Source organism: Cebidichthys violaceus, unplaced genomic scaffold (genome assembly GCF_023349555.1).
Source record: "Cebidichthys violaceus isolate CVI_PGR_0920_01 unplaced genomic scaffold, fCebVio1.0.p SCAF_3, whole genome shotgun sequence".
Lineage (NCBI taxonomy): Eukaryota > Metazoa > Chordata > Actinopteri > Perciformes > Stichaeidae > Cebidichthys > Cebidichthys violaceus.
In genome coordinates, this window is record NW_027176483.1 from 16,892,039 (window position 1) to 16,905,199 (window position 13,161).

A 13,161-nucleotide genomic window follows, 5' to 3' on the forward strand; every position below is an offset into this window, starting at 1 on the left:
GTAAAGAAACAATTTACTTAGACATCTGACATGTCATAGCAGGAAAACCATATGTGCCTTTTTTTTCTGTTATGCGCCCATACAATTACAAATCCTGCATTAAACATCACTCAAGTAGATATATTATCAGAACAAAAGTTACTTTTTGTATCAAAAGTAAAAGCATTTTGACATGTCACAGTTGGAAAAGCACACTTGGAAATGATAAAAAAAGTAGTGGTTGGATTCCATTTAGCTGCTTCAGTTTCAGGTTCACTGTCGTGGCTTACTGGTACACTTCAATAGAACACAGCCGTCATCACTAATATTATTATTAATACTTGTTGGTTTTTCAGTCCAAATATCTGCTGCAAAAATGGTCTATTATGGCACTATTGTTATATCATACACCGTTTATCATTGTTGTCACATATTGTTACTAAATACGTTTGTAAATGTGTGAGCATCATTTTAATGCTGTAGCTGGTTGAGGTGGACTTTATCTGAACTATTTATTATTATTTATAACATAATGTTGGGCAATTTCTTCTTCTTGCGTCACATCTAGGAGCCTGTCTTTGTGAGGTTATGGGGGTTTATGTCCTATCCCGATAACTTTCTCTGTGCAGACAGAGCGTGCTCATTCTATAAAACCAGCTGTGTGAAGTCACTTGTTAGTTCAGTTAGCTTGACAGTGCAAAGTAATTACATCCACCAGTTGCTGATTTAATTACTGAGTCCCATGTTGTTGCACTTTATGATCTGATATCTAAATAATTGAATGTAAATACAAAATATGTAAATCTAGAATATGGTGTTTTGATTGAATGAGGAAAGTAATCACGTAAAAAGTTACCCTCTGAAAGGCACATTAATCCTGACATAGTCAATGTATTCGATGGAAACATGTAAATATTGTAGTATTTTTTTTTAAACATCTTTATAGACGCACAACATCAACAGTTAGTAGCCAAGGAAAACCCCAGGACGGATCCCTATCTCCTCTTCATCATAGAGGTCCTCTAAGACCTCTTTCCTAATAAGCCTCATCAATGTCCTCACAGTCTGCTCCAGCTCTTCCCTATTCTCTTCCTCCTGCAACTTCTTCACCTTACTTTGTCGACAGCAGGATCTGCTTGAACAGTGTGCAGGGGGACACGGGCATTTGGCTGCGAAACACATGGAGATTCAAGAGAAAAACATTATGTTGAGTTTGATTTTCCAGGAACTGAGCACTTTTACTCGGAATTCACACCGATGTTGTAAATACTACCGTGCAAGAACAGAAAGCAGGACGAACCAAGCAACAGTAAGAAAGGACGACCTAAAAACAGACACACAAAAAATACAAATAATGTGTATGTTTTTCTCTCCAAAGGGTCGGGTTGAGGACTCACATGCTGGGTTTGAGGTCTCTGTTTAAGATGCCGTAGCTGTGCTGCCTCTGTGACAGACGTGTGGGCCCTGTTCACAGGAAGACACTCATGGTGCTGCAGCAGGGTGGCACGATACTCACCTAGGACAGTAAGTGTCAGGTCAAATGCAATGTTTGAGTCTTTTTAGAGTGTGTCAGATGTGTACGGTGTGGGTGGGTATTCCAAAGAAAAGCTGTATTTCACACTAAGCCTTAGTGTTAACTAACCCTGGCTAATGAAACCAATCCAAAGCAACCTCTTGCACAGGTCCCTCTTTGTCTCAAAAGAACTAAACATGGAGACAACAAAAGCTTTGTCAGTGAAGGAGAGGACGTCGTGTTCCACGTAAACCTGTAACCAGTGCGCAAAATATAGGAGGCTTGTTAACATGATCACATTTTTTGTTTAGTTTGATAATGTTAGTAGTATAACAGATTGGAATGGAGAGTGCTCCGTCTGTGTTCAAATACAATGCGTAAGCTACTAGAGGGCAGAAAACATCAGAACACGGTTAGCAGATAACACTGGTTTATACATTTGCTTTGGCCTCTAAGGCCTTTTTACACCTTCAGACACGGAGCAATATAACATTCATTTAGAGTCATGTTTCTGACCACTTAACAGGTCTGCAGCATGCTGAAATACAATACATCAATGAGATGAACATATGTAACATGCAATACCGAGCTGTAGTAAACATGACAATATACTGTATCCTATCCTTTAGTTACTATCAATGATGCAGGTGGCAGCAGGAGGCCTTACTTACTTTTTGTGGAAGTAATCAAACTGACTACAGTCAGAAGGAAAAATGGCCCAGAAATCACAGTAACAGTAAGCACACACAGAATCCACTTTCTGCAGACCGATCGGTTACGTTTGCTGCTTTTATAGCCGGCGTCACGATTACGTCACAGTGTTAGTTGGAGGCAAAGCAAAGGAAAGACTGGAGGCAAACACGAATCACCTCAGGTGAAAGGGATACAACCAGGCAGAAAGCTCCGGTTCTGACAGGTGAAGCCAATGCAGAAGTGTCTTAAAACTTGGATTATCTCTACTTTCCACCAGGGAGCGACTCTTACTGTTGTAAAAAGAAGTCTGGTTGTATAGAAGTCTATGAGAAAATTACTCCACTTCTCACTTGATTTATTCCCTCAGTAAACGTTGTAAACATGAGTTTATGGTCTCAATCACAAGTCTTCTTCAATACAGCATGATGTTCATTTCGCAAATTATGGTCCCATTTGGAGTCAAATAAAGCGGAGTATGCTGTCACTGGTGTATCTGGCCGTGTGTAGCCACAACTTGTGTGTGTGACGCAACTATGTCATGGCAGGAGTTTTGAGGACCCAATAGAAGCGCAGTGTCGAGTGTGAAATTGTTTGTATGAGATGCAAGCAGCAACAACACAGGCCAAGCATTCAGCCTGTTCTGAACAGGCATGCTTTGAACATACACTGCACTGGTAATTGATAAAGGGTGCAATAAAGTGTTGTGCAGTTGTAATACCAATGACCATCAGATGATGGCAGTGAAGGGCCATTTATGAATTCATTGAAATTAAATGAATTGCATTTCCACACTTTTTTCCCTCCACTATAAACCAGGAAACTCATGTTTAATCAGCTGCTTTTGAAAAAGTAAATATTATACATATTGAACTTCCAACATGCTGCAACAGGTTTTATGCTGTCCATCTGGACGGATATAGTCTAATAAATGGAACGGATGAGCTTGGGCCCTTTGTAACAATTGGGTTGAATCTACAGGGAAAACGGTCTCATAATGTCCCATAAAAATTGCGTCTGCTTCATTGCACAGCAGCCAAGCAGGTGTAAAAACTCTCCCAGGACACAGGCAGGCAGGTCTGCTGCAGTTTCCCTCTTCCTGGACTAAAAACAACATGGATGTTCCACAATGTGTGGTGGATGATGAGGACCCTTGAGCTTCGACTGTCTCCTTGTCAAGTTGTTTTGTAAAGGCTGATTTGCAGCAAACAGATGTATGGGAGGCGATGCTCCAGCTGAGGTTTCGGAGCCAGATGTGTTTACTCTTTGAGACACTGAGTAATAGTCTTTGGAAAAGCATTCATTTCTTGCATGAGTGAAAGCAGACAGCAGCAAGAACATTGTTGTGATAATTCTCTTTTTGATCCCACTGGTTTTACATTTTATATTCAGGGAATGTGATATTTTTCACCGCGCAGTATTTCTAATGATCTGTTTTAAAGAACTTCATTGATTGTCTCCTCAAGTTTTCATGAGTGGGATACATTTCTTCCAAACCCTTTCATCCATGAAGCAGGCGCAGTGATAGGAAGCTACAGCCGCACTCAGAAGTCGAGCACAGATCCACTGCTGCAGGACCTCTAGGAGGAACTTCAACCGGCGGAGAGGAGAAGTATCCAGCAGGGTAGCGAGGAAGAGAGGAAGGGAGAGACATACTGTAGCGAGCAGTGTCACCACACTGCTCTGGTTGAAGGCCTTGGAAGGACTGACATCACACTTGGAGAGTTTCATTCTGCTCTGCATTACAGAGTACGGGAGGGTGTGTGGTTGGGGGCTTGGAGTCTTCTGTGGCGCTCCTTCAGACGATCTTTCAGTGCCCTTGGGATCACGCTATGTGGCTGTGATCACAGATATTCCAGTGCCTGGGGATGTGGACGGTTCATCCACTCAAAGCCACGGCCTTTGTGGGTTTGGGTTTTGGTTGTCCGTACAGCCGTTGCTCTTTTGTGCTCTCAGTCTCGGATTTTTGTGCCAAGTAAAACTGAGGAACTCGTTCCCATTTTTTGTGCTGCAGAAGAATGAAAAACTTCATGAGGAGTGCTAAATCTTTTGTCAATGCATCTCTGCATTCTGGGTGAACAATTTAAAATTTAGGTCAGACCTACTTCGAAGGGTTGTTGTCACTGACAAGGCCATTTCCAACAGCTATGACACAGTGTGTTTGCTCTTATCTTCACCTCGAGGTTCCCAACTGGCTTTATTTACTTCACTGCCCCTTTAAGGTTCACTGACAGTTGCTCTGTCGCAGCCTCAGGACGACTTTAGCCTAATTGTCTTCACAAATGTCTTATTTTTTGCATATAACCTATTTTTTGTATCTTCATCAGAAGAGATTTGAATATGAACTTTAACAAAAACTAACCCAATAAGTTAACCTTACTCTATAATCTTTGAGTTTTTCCATCTATAATTTCCTTTAATGGGTTCCTCCACTGGGGTTTCACTTTCTCATCACAACCTCTAGGTGGCACTCAAAAGTAGGTTAATGCTGGGATAACGCCCAGCTCAGCACCTGTGGACTTCATTTGCAGCCAAAGCGCTCACACTAATGAGCTCTGGATATGGAGATGGAGCGTGTCATAGTTAATTTATCGCTGCTAAGTGCTGGAAATGTTTTTATGAATGGATAGTCCAAGTTCTTCCCTTTTATTAGCCGCACATTTCTGCAAGAGAAGACTCTAATGTGTTGTTCATAAAAAGCAATTATTTTTAGACAGAAAATCAAACCCTTTGTGCATTGGTTTACTGGCAGAGTAAATATGAAATGGAAACTTTGCCTTTTTAGATTTAGTTTCTTTTGGTGTTTTCTGCGAGCTATGGGTAATTTGCTGTTACAGCGAAATACCACAAGTGGCACTTCTGTCACAAACAACTCCGTCATTAATGCTCTCCCTCTTTCCGCTGCTATGTCTAACTATTTTTACAGTGCAACGATGAAAGATCTGACCAATAGGACTTATTTTCCGAGGATGTGGTGATGGTTGGCACGCTCTCATGTGGCAACCTGGCCCCCTGACTGTTGCCGAGTTGGAAGCATGTTAGTCTGCCTAACATGCAAAGCAAGCATGCTGTTGCAACCGCTTGTTATCACACAACCTCTTATTGTGTAAGACAAGCTATCACACGCTCCATTTACAGGATGGCTGCTGATACACTGAGGGCAGAATGTTTAGCCTGGGGTGTGACATAGTGGAAAGCTGACACTCTTGCATCACACATCCATCCCAGTCGGCCTTTGTGATGAATACATCTTCAATAGATTAGAGAAGCTGTTATGGTCACCAGCGTTGCATATCTGCACACTGCCTTACTATACATTTGCATCAGGGATTTCCATTCCTTCTTGAAACTGCATTAGACATGATTGCATGTAAGTATCACTTGCTGTAGCAAAGCTAAGCTAATCACCTGCTAGCAATAGCTTCATATTTAGTGTAGACATATGTGGCATATATCCTCAGTCGACTGGGGACTAATCTACATCGCAAAATTAAAAAAAAATGAACGTCCTCTGATCAGACCCCCTCCTCGCCTCTCCCCACAGCATCTATGGCAGGGGTATTCAACTAACATTCCAAAAGGTCCAGATTGAGAAAATCTCCTCGGGCAAAGGTCCGGAACATTACAATAATATCTAACTTGCGCTATTTAGTGCCATATATATGGTAGCGTAGTAGTTGTAACAACGTCTCTGTTGTTTTTCAGATGGGATTTTAGAGGAAATGGTGCATAGTTACAAAATCACTTCACCTCAGGTTGATAGCAGACCACCTCAAGGTGTCACTAAGAGAGAACCAGGACATTCTGATGTAGCATTTCAAAAATTAAAATGTATTTCACTAAATAACCATGCAGCTTTAAATTCAGTTTATTCAGGTGTGAAGTGATGTCAATCAAAAAAGCCACGATATTATATTTTTCTCATCTTCTAAAAAGAGAAATGTGTGAGCATGGACTTTTTCTGTGGTTATTAAACTACTTGTTTCAGCTCTTTTATCTCTGTTAACATCATAGTTGGTCAGTGACTTCATGTGTTAGGATTCTGATCATATTGGGCTCTTAGGTTTGTTCTCTGTGTCTTCATTTCAGATGTGAGTGGGTACGTTTGCTCAAAAGAATTGTGCTTTGTCTTGTAGTGGCACTTCACATTACCGCCTTTAATAATCGTCACGGTCTCTGAACATATGAGACACACTGGGTTTAAACTGTCCGTGGAAGAATTAACCTCTGAAAGAGTCATTAAAAGACTCTGGTCTCTCTGACCACTTCTCTCTCTTTGGAGAACGTCATGTGAAATAACTTCTCTGACTCACGTAATAATACTCCTCGTTCTCATTCCTCGTCTCCCCGTGTGTCTACATCTCACTCGAGTCAGGAATCTTGTCAGAATACCCATATTTGATTGGCTGAGCTGCATCACGTGATGTGATTTACGCTGCTGAACAAGTGCTGTAAATGCTGGAAAAGCTGCGCTGCTTAAAATAAAAGCGCTCCGTCAAAATTTAATAATTCTCAATTATCTATCAGTTTTAGGTCCTGGGTCCAGATAAGACGGCGTCTGGGTCCGAATCCGGACCGCAGTCCACCTATTAGTGACCCCTGCCATAAACTCATGTTTACAATGTTTACTGAGAGAATAAATCAAGTGAGAATTATTACATTTTGACGGAGCGCTTTTATTTTAACTGGCGCAGCTTTTCCAGCCTTTACGGCACTTGTTCAGCGCCGCATGCTACATCAGAATGTCCTGGTTCTCTTTGAGAGGAACCTTGAGGTGGTCTGCTATCAACCTGAGGTGAAGTGATTTTGTAACTATGCACCATTTCCTCTAAAATCCCATCTGAAAAACAACAGAGACGTTGTTACTACTACTAGGCTTCTTGAAAAAAAATACAAATAAAATATATATATATATATATATATATATATATATATATATATATATATATATATATATATATGGCAGTAAATAGCGCAAGTTAGATATTATTGTAATGTTCCGGACCTTTGCCCGAGGAAATTTTCTCAATCTGGACCTTTTGGAATGTTAATTGAATACCCCTGGTTTATGGTGTCAATCGCTAGTTTCAAGTCTTCTTCAATACAGCATGATGTTCAGTTAGTAAATGATGTTCTCTTTTAAAGTAAAAGAGAACATAAAGTGGAGTATGCTTTACTGTGTTTGACATGTCGCTGCTGCTACCGGAGCCGTATACAGCGTCTCTACGTCACTTCTCCGCATTCCAAATATGGTAACTTCTCTTCATTGGTTGCGGAAAAAAACAACATGGCGACAGCAAAGTCGCCGAACTCGAGGCTTCAAAACGACAGTTCACAAACCAATGGGTGACGTCACGATGACTACGTCGACTTCTTATGTAAGGTCTATGGTTGATGATGAGTTGAGGCTTTCGTCATACAGAAGTGGACGGGGTTTCATCTCTCAGCCCCTTTTCTCAAAATGATGTAGTGGGTGGACTTATAGGCTCAGACCTGGGGGTGAAGTTACACTTTAACATCATGATCTTTTCACGTTCAACCATAACTGATAGTAGACTATCCTTTAAGCAACAAAGCTGATTCCAACCTGATTAACTGTAATCTGAAGGACCAGATTCACTTTTAGACCTGTAATAAAGCACTTTTTGTTTCATAAAAGAGCACTTGAGCCTTGCAGAATCGTTTCCCCAGTTACTTACCAAGTGTGAGGTTTGACAAACGTGTCCCAGCTGCTTTATTTGCAGCCACTTCCACAACCTCTGTGAGTGAAAACATTATCTTTTTTATCATTTATTTGGTTCAAGCTTTTCACAAGTCCCGTTTTACAACCCACAGGAGTCAAATCATGTACTCGGAGGAATAAAAAGGCACATTTTCTGGCCTGCACAGCTTCAAGATAAATGCTCCTCGCAGAAATGAGTTGCGTGTTTTTTCAATCATGTCACAGGCCTGTTTTAGAATAAATTGTCTGAATTTTTTTAAGCCAAACTATGATCTTTTTGCTGTCTTACCACAGAAGAGACCAGAATAAAACTACATCTCCATTCTTCCTGTAGGATAAGGTCGTAGTTCACACTCTAGCTGGGAATACACCCTTCCTGAGTAATGATGCATTTGAATTTCACAATTTTGCACAGAGAAAGAGCTGGATCACTATTTTTGTTAGTAATGCTTTAGCTGAACATGGATAGCTTTTCAGATATACAGGTGAAACTCGAAAAATTAGACTATCATGCAAAAGTTCATTTATTTCAGTAATTCAACTAAAAAGGTGAAACTAATATATCATATAGACTCATTACATGCAAAGTGAGATATTCCAAGCCTTTATTTCTTATATTTTTGATGATTATGGCTTAAAGCTTATGAAAACCCCAAATTCAAAATCTCAAAAAATTAGAATATTGTGGAAAGGTTCAATATTGTAGGCTCAAAGTGTCACACTCTAATCAGCTAATTAATCCAAAACACCTGCAAAGGGTTCCTGAGCCTTTAAATTGTCTCTCAGTATGGTTCAGTAGAATTCACAATCATGGGGAAGACTGCTGACCTGACTGTTGTGCAGAAAACCATCATCGACACCCTCCACAAGGAGGGAAAGCCTCAAAAGGTAATTGCAAGAGAAGTTGGATGTTCTCAAAGTGCTATATCAAAGCACATTAATAGAAAGTTAAGTGGAAGGAAAAAATGTGGAAGAAAAAGGTGCACAAGCAGCAGGGATGACCGCATCCTGGAGAGGATTGTCAGGAAAAGGCCATTCAAAAGTGTGGGAGAGCTTCACAAGGAGTGGACTGGGGCTGGAGTTGCTGCATCAAGAGCCACCACACACAGACGGATCCTGGACATGGGCTTCACATGTCGTATTCCTCTTGTGAAGCCGCTCCTGAATAACAAACAACGCCAGAAGCGTCTTACCTGGGCTAAAGAAAAAAAGAACTGGTCTGTTGCTCAGTGGTCCAAAGTCCTCTTCTCTGATGAGAGCAAATTTTGCATCTCATTTGGAAACCAAGGTCCCAGAGTCTGGAGGAAGAGTGGAGAGGCACACAATCCAAGATGCTTAAAGTCCAGTGTGAAGTTTCCACAGTCAGTGTTGATTTGGGGAGCCATGTCATCTGCTGGTGTTGGTCCACTGTGCTTTATTAAGTCCAGGGTCAACGCAACCGTCTACCAGGAAATTTTAGAGCACTTCATGGTTCCTTCAGCAGACAAGCTTTATGGAGACGCTGACTTTATTTTCCAGCAGGACTTAGCACCTGCCCACACTGCCAAAAGTACCAAAACCTGGTTCAATGACCATGGGATTACTGTGCTTGATTGGCCAGCAAACTCACCTGACCTGAACCCCATAGAGAATCTATGGGGCATCGCCAAGAGAAAGATGAGAGACATGAGACCGAACAATGCAGAAGAGCTGAAGGCTGCTATTGAAGCATCCTGGTCTTCCATAACACCTCAGCAGTGCCACAGGCTGATCGCATCCATGCCACGCCGCATTGAGGCAGTAATTCGTGCAAAAGGGGCCCAAACCAAGTACTGAGTACATATGCATGATTATACTTTTCAGAGGGCCGACATTTCTGTATTTAAAATCCTTTTTTGATTGATTTCATGTAATATTCAAATTTTCTGAGATTTTGAATTTGAGGTTTTCATAAGCTGTAAGCCATAATCATCAACATTATAACAAATAAAGGCTTGAAATATCTTGCTTTGCATGTAATTTGTCTATGTAATATATTAGTTTCACCTTTAAAGTGAACTTTTGCACGATATTCTAATTTTTCGAGTTTCACCTGTACAGTATATTTCACACTGCAGTTTTACAAAGATGCTGCTTTTTTGCAAGTCGCCAGAATACAATACAGTATTGTAGAAATGTAGTGCAGAAAAGCTAACCTGTCCCATCTGCTACAATCACTTATGTAAAAGCATATTTCCAACCAAATTCCCCTCACCTCTGGTCTACTGCCCAGTTGAGTGTGGAAAGCTGATGGTTTTGTTCCAGAGAGGAACATTACATCAGAGGTTTTTCTTCGTAGAAACAGGTTCTCCCACATTTGTCTAGTTCTGGTGAATGATAAAATAAAGTGGGCAGTGAAATGAAACATACTCTGTCAAAACTAGCTGGCAAAGCACCACATTTCATAACTTAATCGGTTTGTTGTAACGCAATCAAGCACCTCTTTGCAAGTACACTAACATTTAAATGTACGTGATTCCGGTAATAAAAGTGAACTCTATGTCTTGCACCATTTTAACACCCACTTACTTTTGATCAACCTTTGACCTATTAGAGTAGCGGGCCTCTTGAGTGTCTCCTAAACTTATCCAACCAGCTTATATCAGCGTCATACACAGGAATATGCAAGGTGGTACTATGTAAAATCATAGTTCCATAGTAGCCATCATAGTCTTTAAAGACCTGACCGTAGATACTTGATTGATTTATGAAGCTGGTAGCCAGCCAGGAGAAATAATTCATCTTCTGTCGGTCAGTCTCTAGTGCTTGAGTCTCATTCCTCTGTTGTCTGTAGTAAATTCACTTGGTCTGCCACAACTTTTACCTCAATGCAATATAAATGATCTTGTGGTCTATCACAAACAAATTGTCAAAGGATTTGATAGGATCCTCTTGAGGATGATCAGATCAAAATCATATTGCTAAAAGATAAAGTAAGTGCCATAAGGAAAAAACTTAAAGAGGTGAATAAGATGAAATAAAGTACATGTCAATATAGCATGCAGAGGATACCTCAAACTGCACTGCACATCTTGAAATGGTTGTGAAGTTCCCCTACAGTCAGCAGTGTTTCAGATGTCTGTGTGCAGCAGCACGCGTTAATTGATCAACAAACCCAGAATGTGACAGCCCTCTCTTTAGAATCGGGTGTTTGTGAGTAGAGTGTTACAAATGTCTTATTTTTCGGTGTTCCACACAGAAAAATGAGAGGCTGCTCAGAAGTTCTGTGTGAAGTCCCAGCGTTTTCTAGAATGAATTCCTTCGCAACGTTTAGCCAAAATAAATAGTTTGTAAGCCGCTCCAGTGCTGGGAATTAAAGAATGAACTGAGCCAGCAGGCATCACCTCACTGTTGCTGTGAGAGCATAAACACTGGAATTAGTGATGAAAATCAGGTTCAATTATTTTCCAAGAAATCATTTGAGAAAAATAAGGAACAAACTGAAGAAGTTAGCAACTAGCTGAGAAAGTAAGTGATGAAAGTTAGCGGAGAGTTAAAAAGAGAACATTGGACTGACATTCAACAGGTTTCCAGATACACAACAACAAGGGAATGCTAATGTTGCCCTTTATTTGTTGCATGTGTAGATAGGTGCCAACACATTAGCCATAGCAACTTAAAAGATGATAATTCACCGTCATTTTTACAGCTGGTTTCTGCTGGTCAGCAAAAAACAATTATTGCAGTTGTTTTTTTTAAATGAGTGAATTTAAAGGTGCTAAATTCAATATTTAGAGTATTAATATAACAGCATACTTTTAGTGCACTGGTTAGCTCATGGCCGCCACTCTGCACTGTGATTACAGCTGATAAAGCAGTCCCGACCCACGTTGCTGTTACGTAAACACTTTTAGCTCTGTCAGCCCTTTTGCGTTAGTTTGCACTGTTAGCTAATGTTATATAATGTGATATTTTTCATTTGTATTTTGTGTTTAAATTAAGCTGTGAAATCACAAGAATAACAGCTCAAAGCTTTGTTTCTTGTGGTAAGAAGAAAGTCTTTCCAGGCATAGAACAGTATCATGTGTAAACGATACCTTTATCAATCTTGCTTATTTCTGGAACAGTAATGCTTAATCTTGTGGCCGAATCCAGGGAGGAATTAATAATGCAGTAGTTGTTGGACAAACAGTTATGATAGTGCTACAAACAGATGTGGGCTTCATTTCTGTGTTCAATTTTATTGAAATGGAAGTGCATGTTTCCCTACCTTTGGGAAGCCACATTATACAGTTCATACCTTGTACAGAATATTAAAGAAACTTGAATGTGAATGTGAATGTGCAATTGATTTGCTCACTTGCAAACATAATTTCATATCTTATTATACGTTTCTGGAAGTGAATTTCATTACATCTGGCTGCAGAGAAACAACACATTTACTATCTCCCGTGAGAAATGCCACAATGTAAATGGTTTGAAAGTTCTCTCAATAAATATATTTTCACCCTGAAACTCCACAGGATAAGAGTGTGGTGAGAACTGTATCCTCCTCAAGGGATCAGGGGGCTTCAGTTTAGAGCTACAGCTTCTTTTCCACAGCCAGGCTCCGACTTATACTTTCCACCGTGGCACTCCGTCAGTGCTCCTGCCAAAGTGCAATCTCTTTCACATAGCGGAGTCTGTAAACCGGAGAGTGTAGCGCAAATAGCGCAGCAGCCTCGGAGGCTTTAAGCTGTCTGCAGGGTGTTAAAACAGCTCTGACTTCTAAAGGTCCAGGGACAGGTGATAGGGTGAGTTATTGAGTGCATGGGTTGTGTATTATAGTCACACCTGATGTGAGAACTCAATGCCATTTTATATCTTATATTTGTACACGGAGTCATAAGGAATGTATCTAGACACTGTCGGATAAGACATGCAATGAGAGAGACGGAGAGGTAGACACTGGACCTCCCACTGATAATCACTGTGATGAATGGGCACTGCCTTCTCACTGGGTGGCACGTCTTGTAAATGTCTGCTCCGACCAGAAGGCAAATACCACAGAAGTACCAGCCACGTGTTATGCCAGGCTCTCTGAAGGCCGCGGCATCAGTCAGACTGAGGAGCAGGCCAGAGAAGAGAGGTTCCACAACCTGATGTACAACAGGTTGTTATTTTAACTGTCCTGTGGGAGGGTTAAATACTTGGCCCTCTGAGTGCAGGGCGACTTTCATGGGCCTGTCAGACGTGAATTAACACAAGAATCACACTAGATTTTAGTAATTGTTGATTTAAAGCAGATGAAATGTCTTCT